This window comes from Somniosus microcephalus, chromosome 15 (assembly GCF_052327205.1).
Source record: "Somniosus microcephalus isolate GS21.2 chromosome 15, FLI_Smic_1.0, whole genome shotgun sequence".
Lineage (NCBI taxonomy): Eukaryota > Metazoa > Chordata > Chondrichthyes > Squaliformes > Somniosidae > Somniosus > Somniosus microcephalus.
In genome coordinates this window covers 117,770,308-117,784,639 of record NC_141001.1, presented here as the reverse complement: position 1 = coordinate 117,784,639, position 14,332 = coordinate 117,770,308, and the positions used below count along the sequence as shown (strand labels likewise).

At 45.9% G+C, this 14,332-nt stretch overlaps 1 protein-coding gene across 2 annotated transcripts in view; it reads right to left on the bottom strand.

Moving 5' to 3' along the window:
- syt9b (synaptotagmin IXb) overlaps positions 1-14,332 on the bottom strand; it is a 202,926-nt gene that overhangs the window by 102,182 nt on the left and 86,412 nt on the right. The window lies entirely within an intron of this gene.

Sequence of the window (14,332 nt, the reverse complement as noted above, 5' to 3'; positions counted from 1 at the left end):
TATGAATTCTCAGGATGTGGGTATCACTGGCCAGGCCGGCACTGATCGCCCATCCCTAGTTGCCCTTGAGAAGGTGCTGGTGAGCCCTCTGGAACCGCCAAGTGGTTTTGATACAACGGAGTGGATTGCTAAGCCGCTTCAGAGGTCAATCAAGAGCCAACTACAGGAAACTTTCATTTAAACGGAGGTTAAATCTCTGGAGTGCTCTATCCACCGGCAAAATTCAAGAGTCGGTTCAGATAACTTTTAAAACTTTTCGTTGCTTTTTTTCCTCCATTCCTGGCTCTGCAAGCATCTAGCTGAAGCTGTTGCTTAGCTACAGAGACGCTTGCAAGCTGCGCCGACTGTTTTGAAGCTGTTGCTAAGCAACAGGGTTTGTTGCTAGATACGGAGCTCAGAAGCTCCGTATGTTTTAACATTAGCGCTGGTTTCTCCGGCAGTGTTGATCGACCGGCACCAGCTCGGTCCCGTCAGTGCCGGATACCAGAAAGTTTCCTGTACCTTGGTAATAACAACAGAAAACACTGGAAAAACTCAGCAGGCCAGGCAGCATCGGTGGAGAGAGAAACAGAGTCAATGTTTCAGGTCGAAGGCCCTTCGCCAGGACTGGAAAAAAGCAGGAAATGGAAAGCAGGTTTAGGGGCTGGGAAAAGGAGGAGGGGATGAAAGAACAAAAGGGAAGGTCGGTGATAGGATAGAAGGCAGGAGACATTGAGAGACATTGAGAGATATTCAAGGCAAGAGGAGGTGGTAATGGGACAGGTTAAGGAACAAAGGATGGCTCTAGATGGGACAGCTGCCATGTGGGAGGGAAGAAGATAAATAGAGCGAAAAAAAGGGGGGCTAAACAAAAATTGCGGATAAAAAAAAATGTATATTTTGTGATAGAGGCCGAGGTTATGATCTGAAATTGTTGAACTCTATGTTGAGTCCAGAGAGCTGTAACGTGCCTAATCGAAAGATGAGGTGCTGTTCCTCGAGCTTACGCTGAGCTTCCGTGGAACAGTGCAAGAGGCCGAGGACGGTGAGGTCTGAATGGAGCGGAGAATTAAAGTGACAGGCGACCGAGAGCTCGGGGTCCCCCTTACGGACTGAACGGAGGTGTTCCGCTGTTGGACTGGACCGTCTCCAAGGATGTTGGGAGAACTTTTCTTTGAATGGTGCCTTGGGATGTCCTCGGTTTGATGGGGCCCTCGGTTTGATCTCTCTTCCAAAGGGCAGCACCTCCGAGAATGCTGCACCACCCCTCGGTACAGCGCGGAAGTTTCGGATTTATTTTCGATATATAATTTTCCCTGCTCAATATAAACGTATCTTCCTTCCTTTGACTATTTTTTCCCCGTTGCCTTTCCATGCTCTCCACCAACCACCACATGCTCTGGGCCACAACCTTCTGCATCGCCTCCAGTGAACAGCAACAACTTGTATTTATATAGCGCCTTTAACGTAGTAAAACGCTTCACAGGAGCGATTATCAAACAAAATTTGACACCGAGCCACATAGGAGATATTAGGACAGGTGACCAAAAGCTCGGTCAAAGAGGGAGGTTTTAAGGAGCATCTTAAAGGAGGAGAGAGAGGCGGAGAGGTTTAGGGAGGGAATTCCAGAGCTTGGGGCCTCGGCAGCTGAAGGCACGGCCGCCATTGATGGCGCAAAGGGAATCAATGATACACAAGAGGGCTTAATTGGAGGAGCGCAGAGATCTCGGAGGGTTGTAGAGCTGGAGGAGGTTGCAGAGATAGGGAGGGGTGAGGCCATGGTCGGATTTGAAAACAAGGATGAGAGTTTTAAAATCAGGCGTTGCTTAACCAATGTAGGTAAGCGAGCACAGGGGTGATGGGTGAACGGGACTTGATGCGAGTTAGGACACGGGCAGCAGAGTTTGGGTGAGCTCATGTTAATGGCGGGTGGAAGATGGGTGGCCTGTCAACTGGCAACAGTTGACCACTGCCAGCCACTCACCATTTAGCCCCTCTCCCCACACATGGAACATAATGTGTAAATTTTTGCCAGCGGATTGTCAAGACTCAGTCAAATAAGACCTGATTTTGACTGCCAGGCTTCCCTGTTGTCTGAAGATACAACTATCTGACTGGGATTCAAATAAAGACTTGCATTTCTACAGTGCTTTTTGCAACCGCAGGATGTCCCAAAGTGCTTTACAGCCAATGAAGCACTTTTGAAGTGCAGTCATTGTTGTAATGTAGGAAACGCGGCAGCCAATTTACGCTCAGCAAGCTCCCACAAACAGCAATGTGAGAATGACCAGATAATTTGCATTAGTGATGTTGATTGATAGATAAATATTGGCCACAGGACACAGGGAGAACTCCTCTGCGCTTAGAAACATAGGGGGAAAAATTCGTTATCGCCCCATTTGGGGTGCTATTATCAGCGGTGCGCAAAGTTTAACGCCTGTCGCTAATTATCGCCTCTGACAGCAAACTTGGCTTTAATCGCCCCTGGAGGTGATTGGGCTGCTAAATCAGGCGCTGCACACCTCTCTTAAGGCGCTAAGGCCGAGGAGCGAGGCGCTACCTCACAGCGCTGGCGAAGCTCATGTGATGTCAGTCAGCAATGGAGCACAGACACACTGGCACCGTCCAATTCTTAAAGAGGAGTTCTGACGAATGGTCATTGACCTGAAACGTTAAATCTGTTTCTCTCTTCACAGATGCTGCTCGACCTGCTGAGTTTCTCCTGCATTTTCTGTTTTTATCTTAAAGGGGAGGGTTGATCTTGCTGTCCATCCACATCCTACTCATTGTAGCCTTGAATCTCGGCCTGAATCTCAGCCTGGAGAGACCTGTACATCAAATCTGCTGGAAAGAGCAATGGAGAGAACCAAGGGAAGAGCTCAGAGTGCAGACCCCATAGTCTCTTCTAAATCAATACATCAGGCAGTGCATTCCAGATCTTAACAAGTTGATGCGTAAAAAAGTTTTTCCTTGTGTCGAATTTGGTTCTTTTGCAAATCATCTTAAATCTGTGTCCTGTGGTTCTCGACCCTTCTGCCAATGGGAACAGTTTCTCTCTATCTACTCTGTCCAGACCCTTCATGATTTTGAACACCTCTATCAAATCTCCTCTCAACTTTCGCTGCTCCAAGGAAAACAACCCCAGCTTCTCCTGTCTATCAACGCAACTGAAGTCCCTCAGTCCTGGAATTATTCTTGTAACTCTTTTCTGCACCCTCTCTATGGCATAAAGTGTGGTACCCAGAATTAGACATGATACTCCAGTTGGGGCCAAACCAGTATTTTATACAGGTTCATCATAATTTCCACACTTTTGTACTCTATACCTCTATTTATGAAGCCCAGGATCCTGTAAGCCTTTTTAACTGCTTTTTCAAACTGCCCTGCCACCTTCAATGATTTGTGCACATAAACCCCCAGGTCTGTTGGGGAGGGTTTAAACTAAAATGGCAGGGGGTTGGGAACCTGTGCAAGGAGACAGAGGAAAGGGAAGCAAGGATAGAAGCAAAAGACAGGAAGGAGAAAAGCAAAAGTGGAAGGCAGAGAAATCAAGGGTGTAAATCAAACAGTAAATAATAATTCTAAAAGGAGTAAGAGTGTTAAAAAAGCAAGAAGGCTTTGTGTCTTAATGCAAGGAGCATTCATAATAAGGTGGATGAATTAGCTGCACAAATAGATGTAAACGGAAAAGATATAATTGGGATTACGGAGACATGGCTCCAGGAAGGGGGGAAAAAGAGTGGGAGAGCAATAGTGGTAGGGGATTCTATAGTAAGGGGAACAGATAGGCGTTTCTGTGGCCGTAGACGTGAATCCAGGATGGTTTGTTGCCTCCCTGGTGCCAGGGTCAAGGATATCACTGAGCGGCTGCAGGGCATTCTGGAGGGGGAGGGTGAACAGCCAGAGGTCGTGGTCCACATTGGTACCAACGACATAGGTAAAAAGAGGGATGAGGTCCTGCAGCAAGAATTTAGGGAGCTAGGTGAAGGATTAAAGAGCAGGACCTCAAAGGTTGTAATCTCTGGATTACTCCTGGTGCCACGTGCTAGTGAGTATAGGAATGGGAAGATAGAACAGATGAATGCGTGGCTAAAGGGATGGTGCAGGGGGGAGGGCTTTAGTTTCCTGGATCACTGGGTCTGCTTCTGGGAAAGGTGGGACTTGTACAAGTCGGACGGTTTACACCTGAACCAGAGGGGAACCAATATCCTTGCGGGGAGGTTTGCTAGCACTGCTGGGGGGGGTTTAAACTAACTTGGCAGGGGGATGGGGTACAGAGTGGAGCTATAGCAGGGGGTGATTTACAGCCAAATACAGAGAAAAAAACAAGGCAGAGCAAATATGTGAAGGCAAAAGGGAATATGGCAGGGCTGGAAGGCATTTATTTTAATGCAAGGAGTCTTGCAAATAAAGTGGATGAACTGAAGTTGTTGTTGAACACATGGGAGTATGATATTGTTGCTATCACGGAGACATGGTTGAGGGAGGGTCAGGACTGGCAGCTCAATATTCCGGGGTATAGAATCTTCAGGCGAGACAGAGGGGGGTGTAAAAGGGGAGGGGGTGTTGCAATATTAATTAAGGAGTCAATTACTGCTGTAAGGAGGGATGATATATTAGCGGGTTCCTCTAATGAGGCCATATGGGTAGAACTTAAAAACAAAAAGGGGGCAAGCACTTTGCTGGGAGTGTACTATAGGCCCCCAAACAGTCAGGGGGAGATAGAGGAACAGATATGTAGGCAAATCTCAGAAAAGTGCGAAAATAATAGGGTAATAATAGTGGGGGATTTCAACTTCCCCAATATTAATTGGGATAGTCAGAGTGTGAAAGGTTTAGAGGGTGCAGAATTCTTAAAGTGCATCCAGGAGAGCTTTTTGAGCCAACATGTAGAAAGTCCTACAAGAGAGGGGGCGATACTGGACCTAATTCTGGGGAATGTAGCCGGGCAAGTGGTGGAAGTGTCAGTAGGAGAGCATTTTGGCGACAGTGACCATAATTCGGTGAGATTTAAGGTGGTCATGGAAAAAGACAAAGGCGGCCCGGAAATAAGGGTTCTAAATTGGGGGAAGGCCGATTTTAATATGATAAGGCAGGATCTGGCCAAAGTGGACTGGGAGCAGCTACTTATAGGAAAATCCACATCAAGACAGTGGGAGACTTTCAGAAGGGAAATAGAGAGAGTACAACGCCAACATGTTCCTGTAAAGGTCAAGGGTGGGACCAACAAGCAAAGGGAACCTTGGATGACAAGGGATACACAAAAATGCATTAGAAATAAAAGGGGGGCTTTTGGCAGTTACAAAAGACTAAAGACGGAAGAAGCCCTAGAGGAGTATAAAAAGTGCAGGGGCATACTTAAAAAAGAAATTAGGAGGGCGAGGAGGGGCCATGAAAAAACACTGGCGAGCAAAATAAAGGAAAATCCTAAGATGTTTTATAAGTATATTAAGGGCAAGAGGATAACCAGGGAAAGGGTAGGGCCCATTAGGGACCAAAGTGGCAATCTGTGTGTAGAGCCAGATGATGTAGGCGGGGTTTTAAATGAATTTTTTGCATCTGTGTTCACTATGGAGAGAGACGATGCAGACATAGAAATCGGGCAAGGGGACTGTGACATACTTGAACATATTAGCATCGAGAGGGAGGAGGTGCTAGCGGTTTTAGCAGGCCAAAAAGTGGATAAATCCCCAGGCCCGGACGAGATGTATCCCAGGCTACTGTGGGAGGCAAAGGAGAAGAATGCAGGGGCTCTGACACAAATTTTCAGAACCTCTCTGGCCACAGGGGATGTACCAGAGGACTGGAGAACAGCTAATGTAGTACCATTATACAAGAAGGGTAGCAGGGATAAACCAAGGAATTACAGGCCAGTGAGCCTAACATCTGTGGTAGGGAAATTATTGGAAAAAATTCTGAGGGACAAAATTAGTCTCCACTTGGAGAGGCAAGGATTAATCGGGGATAGTCAGCATGGCTTTGTCAAGGGTAAATCATGTCTGACAAATCTGATTGAATTTTTCGAGGGGGTGACTAGGGGGGTGGATGAGGGAAATGCTGTGGATGTGGTTTACATGGACTTCAGTAAAGCTTTTGACAAAGTCCCGCATAGGAGACTGGTCAAGAAGGTAAGAGCCCATGGGATCCAGGGTGCCTTGGCGCGTTGGATCCTAAACTGGCTGAGTGGCAGGAGGCAGAGGGTGATGGTCGAAGGATGCTTTTGTGACTGGAAGCCTGTGTCCAGTGGGGTACCTCAGGGATCGGTGCTGGGTCCCTTGTTGTTTGTGATCTACATAAATGATTTGGATGAGAATGTAAAAGGTATGATCAGTAAGTTCGCAGATGACACGAAAATTGGTGGGGTGGTAAATTGTGAGGAGGAAAGCCTCAGGCTACAGGACGATATAAACGGGTTGGTCAGATGGGCGGAAAAGTGGCAAATGGAATTTAACCCTGAAAAGTGCGAGGTGATGCATTTTGGACGGACAAATAAGGCAAGGGACACAATGAGTGGTAGGACCCTAGGAAGTACAGAGGGTCAGAGGGACCTTGGTGTACATGTACATAGATCTCTGAAGGCAGCGGAACAGGTAGATAAGATGGTTAAAAAGGCATATGGGATACTTGCCTTCATTAGCCGAGGCATAGAATATAAGAGCAGGGAGGTTATGATGGAGCTGTACAAAACGCTGGTGAGGCCACAGCTGGAGTACTGTGTGCAGTTCTGGTCGCCTCACTATAGGAAGGATGTGATTGCTTTGGAGAGGGTGCAGAGAAGATTCACCAGGATGTTACCTGGGATGGAGCGCCTCAGCTATGAAGAAAGACTAAACAGGCTGGGGTTGTTTTCCTTGGAGCAAAGAAGGCTGAGGGGGGACCTGATTGAGGTGTACAAAATGATGAGAGGCATAGATAGGGTAGATAAAGAGGAACTTTTCCCCTTAGTAGGGGGGTCAATAACAAGGGGGCACAGATTCAGGGTAAGGGGCAGGAGATTTAGAGGGGATTTGAGGAGGAATTTTTCACCCAGAGGGTGGTTGGAATCTGGAACTCACTGCCTGAAAGGGTGGTAGAGGCAGGAACCCTCACAACATTCAAGAAGCATTTGGATGAGCACTTGAAATGCCATTGCATACAAGGCTATGGACCAAATGCTGGAAAATGGGATTAGACTGGACAGGGATGGATGGGCGGCGCAGACACGATGGGCCGAAGGGCCTCTTTCTGTGCTGTAAAACTCTATGACTCTATGACTGAGGGTGACCAAGGCTGGGAATTCAACATCCAGGGGTATTCAATATTCTGGAAGGACAGGCAAAAAGGAAAAGGAGGTGGGGTAGCATTGCTGGTTAAAAAGGGGATTAACACAATAGTAAGGAAGGATATTAGCTCTGATGATGTGGAATCTGTATGGGTAGACCTGAGAAATACCGAGGGGCAGAAAACGTTAGTGGGAGTTGTATACAGACCCCCAAACAGTAATGCTGAGTTTGGGGATGGCATTAAATGAGAAATTAGAGATGCGTGCAATAAGGGCACAGCAGTTATCATGGGTGACTTTAATCTACATATAGATTGAGCTAACCAAATTAGTAACAATACTGTGGAGGAGGAATTCCTAGAGTGTATACGGGATGGTTTCCTGGACCAATATGTCGAGGAACCAACTAGAGATCAGGCCATCTTAGACTGGGTATTATGTAATGAGAAAGGATTAATTAGCAATCTTGTTGTGCGAGGCCCCTTGGGGAGGGGCGATCATAATATGATAGAATTCTTCATTAAGATGGAGAGTGAAGTAGTTGACTAAGAGACTAGGGTCCTGAATTTAAATAGAGGAAAATACGATGGTATGAGGCGCGAGTTGGCTAGGCTGGATTGGGGAACGTTACTTAAAGGGTTGACGGTGGATAGGCAATGGCAAACATTTAAAGATCGCATGGATGAACTACAGAACTTGTTCATCCCTGTCTGGCATAAAAATAAAACAAAAAAGGTGGCACAGCCGTGGCTAACAAGGGAAATTAGGGATAGCACAAGATCCAAGGAGAGGACATATAAATTGGCCAGAAAAAGCAGCAAACCTGAGGATTGGGAGCAGTTTAAGATTCAGCAAAAGAGGACAAAGATATAATTAAGAGTGGGGGGGGGGAATAGAGTATGAGAGTAAGCTTGCAGTGAACATAAAAACGGACTGTAAAAGCTTCTATACATATGTGAAGAGAAAAAGATTGGTGAAGTCAAGCGTAGGTCCCTTGCAGTCAGAGTCAGGGGAATTTATAATGGGGAACAAAGAAATGGCAGACCAATTAAATACATACTTTGGTTCTGTCTTCACAAAGGAGGACACAAATAACCTCCCAAAGATGTCGGGGAACATAGGGTCTAATGAGAGGGAGGAACCAAATGAAATCATTATTTGTAGGGAAATGGTGTTAGGGAAATTGACGGGATTGAAGGCTGATAAATCCCCAGGGCCTGATAATCTACATCCTAGGGTACTTAAGGAAGTGGCCCTAGAAATAATAAATGCATTGCTGGTCATCTTCCAAAATTCGATAGACTCTATAACAGTTCCCATGGATTGGAGGGTAGCTAATGTAACCCCACTATTCAAAAAAGGTGGTAGAGAGAAAACGGGGAATTATAGACTGGTAAGCCTGATATTGGTAGTAGGGAAAATGCTAGAGCCCATTATAAAAGATATAATAGCAGAGCACTTGGAAAACAGTGACAGGATCGGACAAAGTCAACATGGATTTACAAAAGGTAAATCATGCTTGACTAACCTACTGGAATTTTTTGAGGATGTAACTGGTAGAATAGATAAAGGAGAACCAGCGGATGTGGTGTATTTGGATCTTCAGAAGGCTTTCGATAAGGTCGCGCATAAGAGATTAGCATGCAAAGTTAAAGTGCACAAGATTGGGGGTAAGTTACTGACTTGGATAGAGAACTGGTTGGCAGACAGGAAGCAAAGAGTTGGAATAAATCGGTCTTTTTCCAAGTGGCAGGCAGTGACTAGTGGGGTACCACAGGGATCGGTGCTAGGACCCCAGTTAGTCACAATATATATTAATGATCTAGACGAGGGAACTAGATGTAATGGGCTGGATTTTCCTAAGCCCCTGGAGTCGGGTTGGAGGCGTGCGGGCGATAAAAATCGGAGATCCGGGGGTCCCGACCCCATCCCGCCTCCAACCCGCCTCCATGTCAATTTCATAGGAGTCGGGTTCCCGACAAGTGCGGGAACCCGACTCCCAGAGGCGGGAAGGGATTAAAGGCAATTAAACTGCCTGTTAACAGGTAGTTAACAGGTAGTTTTTTGCCTATTCGCGATTTTTATTGCAGGTTTGTGGGCTTCCCGACAGCTCCAAACCACGAAAAGTTTTCGAGGCGGGACGTGGGTCTGAGGTCTTGGAGGGGTCGAGATGCCCAGTGTTCAGGTGAGTGAGGGGTGCAGGAGTGCAAAGGTAAGTGTTTTGCAAGTGTTTAAATAAGTTTAACTTACTTTTACTTACCTTTACAGGAGTCCTGCATTCCGGTGTCGGGAGTCGGCTGCAAGAACCACAGAAGCTCCGATTTTTAAAAAAAAATCAGCTTCTTTGTTTCTACAGCAAAATGATTTTAAAGTTATCCTGAGAAAGGACTGAGGCTGAATTAGCAGTTTTTCAGTGCTGGGCAGCTTCAAACAGCTGTTAAACACTGATATTTCATCTGCCAAAAGCTTTTGACAGATGAAATGTCAATCTCTGACGTCACCTGTTGCCGGGTGGCCCTTAATTGGCCTGCTGAGCCCACAGGGCGGGCTCAACAAGGTCAATCAGAGGAAAATCCAGTGGGTTGGCCACATCTCCATGGAGGCGGGACAACAAGCCCGAATGTGGGTTTCCCACCTCCAACCCGCCCCCGTAGCAAAATCCAGCCCAATATCTCCAAATTTGCAGACGACACAAAGCTGGGTGGGCATGTGTGCTGTGAGGAGGATGCAGAGAAACTCCAGTATGATTTGGACAGGTTGGGCGATTGGGCAGATGCATGACAGATGCAATATAATGTGGATAAATGCGAGGTTATCCACTTTGGTGGCAAAAACAGGAAGGCAGATTATTATTTGAATGGCAATAGATTGGGAGAAGGGGAAGTGCAACGAGACCTGGGTGTCCTTGTGCACCAGTCGCTGAAGGTAAGCATGCAGGTGCAGCAGGCGGTTAAGAAGGCAAATGGTATGTTGGCCTTCATAGCGAGAGGATTCAAGTACAGGTGCAGGGGTGTCTTGCTGCAGTTGTACAGGGCCTTGGTGAGACTACATCTTGAGTATTGTGTGCAGTTTTGGTCACCTGATCTGAGGAAGGATGTTCTTGCCATGGAGGGAGTGCAGCGAAGATTCACCAGACTGATACCTGGGATGGCAGGAATGACATATGAAGAGAGATTGGGTCTATTAGGCTTATGTTCGCTAGAGCTGAGAAGAATGAGAGGGGATCTCATTGAAAATTATAGGCCCAGAAATTAGGTTCGGGGGCTTGCCGCGCGTGCAAGTCCCCGATGTGCACTCACCCGGCGCGCTGACATCTGAAGCCTGGGCCTGCTTGGAATTCCTGTCACTGGCCCGGTTCAGATGTCGGCGCGCTGTGCTTACCTGATCCAGCGGCGTAGTTAGTTCGATGTGCCGGCTGGGATCAGGTGAGCACTGTGCAGCCAATCAGGGGAGGGGAAACTTCATTCATGAGTTTGATAGTAAGAACTGTCAAACTCATGAAAAGTACGGGCACCCAAAACACTAGTTAAACTTTAAATAAAATTTAAAAAAAATCCCACTAATTAAATGAACTATAAATAACTTTAAAAAACAATTTTAAACAATTAATCACATTTTTGAAAAAAATAATTTTTTTAAAAATCGGGTCTAAAACTACACTTATCTTACTGTAAAGTCCTTAAAAACAATAAAGCTGTGGAAAAAATGTTATAATTTTAAGTAATAGACCACTTACCTTAAAGAATGAAGTCCTTGCGTCTCCTTTTTACATTCGTAAAAAGGAGAGGCCCTTACACACGCGCAAACCTGTGGAAAAAAAGGAATTTCAGCGCGCACGCGCAGACTCCTGCGCGCACGCGTTCGCCCTCTGAACCCCTTGGTTCAGAGGACAGGAAATGCCGGTTATCCGCGCATGCGCTGTGCATGCTGAAAACCGGCACTTCCATCGGGCCTACACGTGAGTACCCCGTCCGTACTCACGCGTTGGGCCCGGAATTACTGGGCCATTAAATTCTAACAGGACTAGACAGACTAGATGCAGGAAGGATGTTCCCGATGGCGGGGGTGTCCAGAACCAGGGGTCACAATCTAAGGATAAGGGGTAAGCTATTTAGGACTGAGATGAGGAGGAATTTCTTCACCCAGAGAGTGGTGAACCTGTGGAATTCTCTACCACAGAAAGCAGTGGAGGTCAATTCATTAAATACATTCAAGAAAGAGTTAGATATATTTCTTAAGGCTAAAGTGATCAAGGAATATGGGGAGAAAGCAGGGACAGGGTACTGAATTTGAATGATCAGCCATGATCCCATTAAATGGCGGAGCAGACTCGAGGGGCCGAATGGCCTACTCCTGCTCCTATCTTCTATGTTTCTATATTTCTATGTCTCTCTGTTCATGCACCCCCTTTAGGATTGTACCATTTAGTTTATATTTCCTCTCCTCATTCTTTCTACCAAGATGTCTCACTTCACACTTTGCTGCATTAAATTTCATCTGCCACGTGTCCGCCCATTTCACCAGCTTGTCTATGTCTTCCTGAAGTCTATCACTCTCCTCCTCACTGTTCACTATACTTCCCAAGTTTTGTGTCGTCTGCAAATTTTGAAATTGTGCCCTGTATACCCACGTCCAAGTCATTAATATATATCAAGTAAAGCAGTGGTCCTAGAACCGACCCCTGGGGAACACCACAATATACCTTCCTCCAGTCCGAAAAGCATCTGTTCACCACTATTCTGTTTCCTATCACTTTGCCAATTTCATATCCATGCTGCCACTGACTTTTTTATTCCATGGGTTTCAACTTTGCTGGCCAGCCTATTATGTGGCACTTTGTCGAACGCCTTTTGAAAATCCATGTACTCTATGTCCACCGCATTGCCCTCATCAACCCTCTCTGTTACCTCATCAAAATACTCGATCAAGTTGGTTAACCACAATTTGCCTTTAACAAATCCATGCTGGCTTTCCTTAATTAATCCACACCTGTCCAAGTGACTATTAATTTTGCCCCTGATTACTGCTTCTAAAAGCTTCCCCACTACCGAGGTTAAACTGACTGGCCTGTAGTTGCTGGGTTTATCTTTACACCCTTTTTTTGAACAAGGATGTAACATTTGCAATTCTCCAGTCCTCTGGCACCACCCCCGTATCTATGGAGGATTGGAATATTATGGCCAGTACCTCCGTGATTTCCTCCCTCAATTCCCTCAGCATCCTAGGATGCATCCCATCCGCTCCTGGTGATTTATCCACTTTAAGTACAGCCAACCTTTCTAATACCTCTATCAATTTTTATCCTATCAAGTGTCTCCACTACCTCTTCCTTCACTTTGTCTATGGCAGCATCCTCTTCCTTGGTGAAGACAGATGCAAAGTACTCATTTAGTACCTCAGCCATACCCTCTGCCTCCATGCGTAGGTCTCCTTTTTGGTCCCTAATTGCCCCTCCCCTCCTCTTACTACCCTTTCACTATTCATATGTCTATAGAAGACTTTTGGATTACCTTTTGTGTTGGCTGGCATTCTATTCTCATACTCTCTCTTTGTCCCTCTTACTTTCTTTTTCACTTCTCCCCTGACCTTTCTATATTTAGCCTGATTCTCAGATGTATTTGCAATCTGACATCTGTCATACTCACTCTTTTTCTGCTTCATCATATTGGCTATCTGTTTCGTCATCCAGGGAGCCCCGACTTTAGTTGCCCTGCTTTACCCCTCGTGGGAATGTACCTCGCCTGTACCCGAACTATTTCCTCTTTAAAGGCAGCCCATTGTTCCATTACAGTTTTGCCTGCCAATCTTTGATTCCAGTTTACCCGGGTCAGATCCATTCTCATCCCACTGAAATTGGCCATTCCCCAGTTAAACACTTTTACTCTAGATTGCTCCCTGTCCTTTTCCATAGCTAGTCTAAACCTTATGATACTTTGATCACTGTTCCCTAAATGTTCACCTACTGACACTTGCTCCACTTGACCGACCTCATTCCCCAGATCCAGATCCAGCAATGCCTCCTCCTTCATCGGGCCGGAAACATACTGATCAAGAAAGTTCTCCTGAACACACTTCAGAAATTCTTCCCCCTCTCTGCCCTTTACACTATTACAATCCCAGTCTATATTCGGATAGTTGACGTCCTCCATTATCACTCCTCTATAGTTCTTGCATCTCTCTGTAATTTCTCTGCAAATTTGCTCCTCCATATCTTTCCCACTAGTCGGTGATCTATAGAATACACCTAGTAGTATAATGGCACTTCTATTATTTCTTAACTCTAGCCATATAGATTCTGTCCTTGACCTCTCCAGGACATCCTCCCTCGCCAGCACTAACATTCTCCTTAACCAATACTGCCACACCACCTCCTATCTTTCCTGAACACCTTATAACCAGGAATATTTAATACCCAATCCTGCCCTTTTTTGAGCCAGGTCTCAGTTATTGCCACAACATCATATTCCCATGTGGCTACTTGTGCCTGCAGCTCACTTACCTTGTTTACCACGCTTCGTGTGTTTGCACACATACACTGTAAACCCATCTTAGACCATCCTGTATTCTCTCTTAGTTTGGACCCCACCTAATACCTTACTCTTTCTTACTTTAGTACTCACTGCCTCTCCCAAACCTTTGAGCATTTTATTTCCCCTTTCTAATAAAAACAACCTCTCTGCATCTACCCTGTCGAGCCCCCTCAGCATCTTATATGTTTCGATAAGATCACCTCTCATTCTTCTAAATTCCAATGAGTATAGGCCCAGCCTGCTCAACCTTTCCTCATAAGTCAACCCCTCATCTCTGAAGGCATTTGATAAGGTGCCACATAAAAGGTTACTGCATAAGATAAGAGCTCACAGAGTTGGGGGTAATATATTAGCATGGATAGAGAATTGGCTAACTAACAGAAAGCAGAGAGCCGGGATAAATGGGTCATTTCCTGGTTGGCAAATGGTAACTAGTGGGGTGCCACAAGGATCGGTGCTGGGGCCCCAATACCTTGTACAGTTGTAGCAGGACTTCCCTGCTTTTATACTCCAACCCCCTTGAAATAAAGGACAACATTCCATTTGCCTTTTTGATTACTTG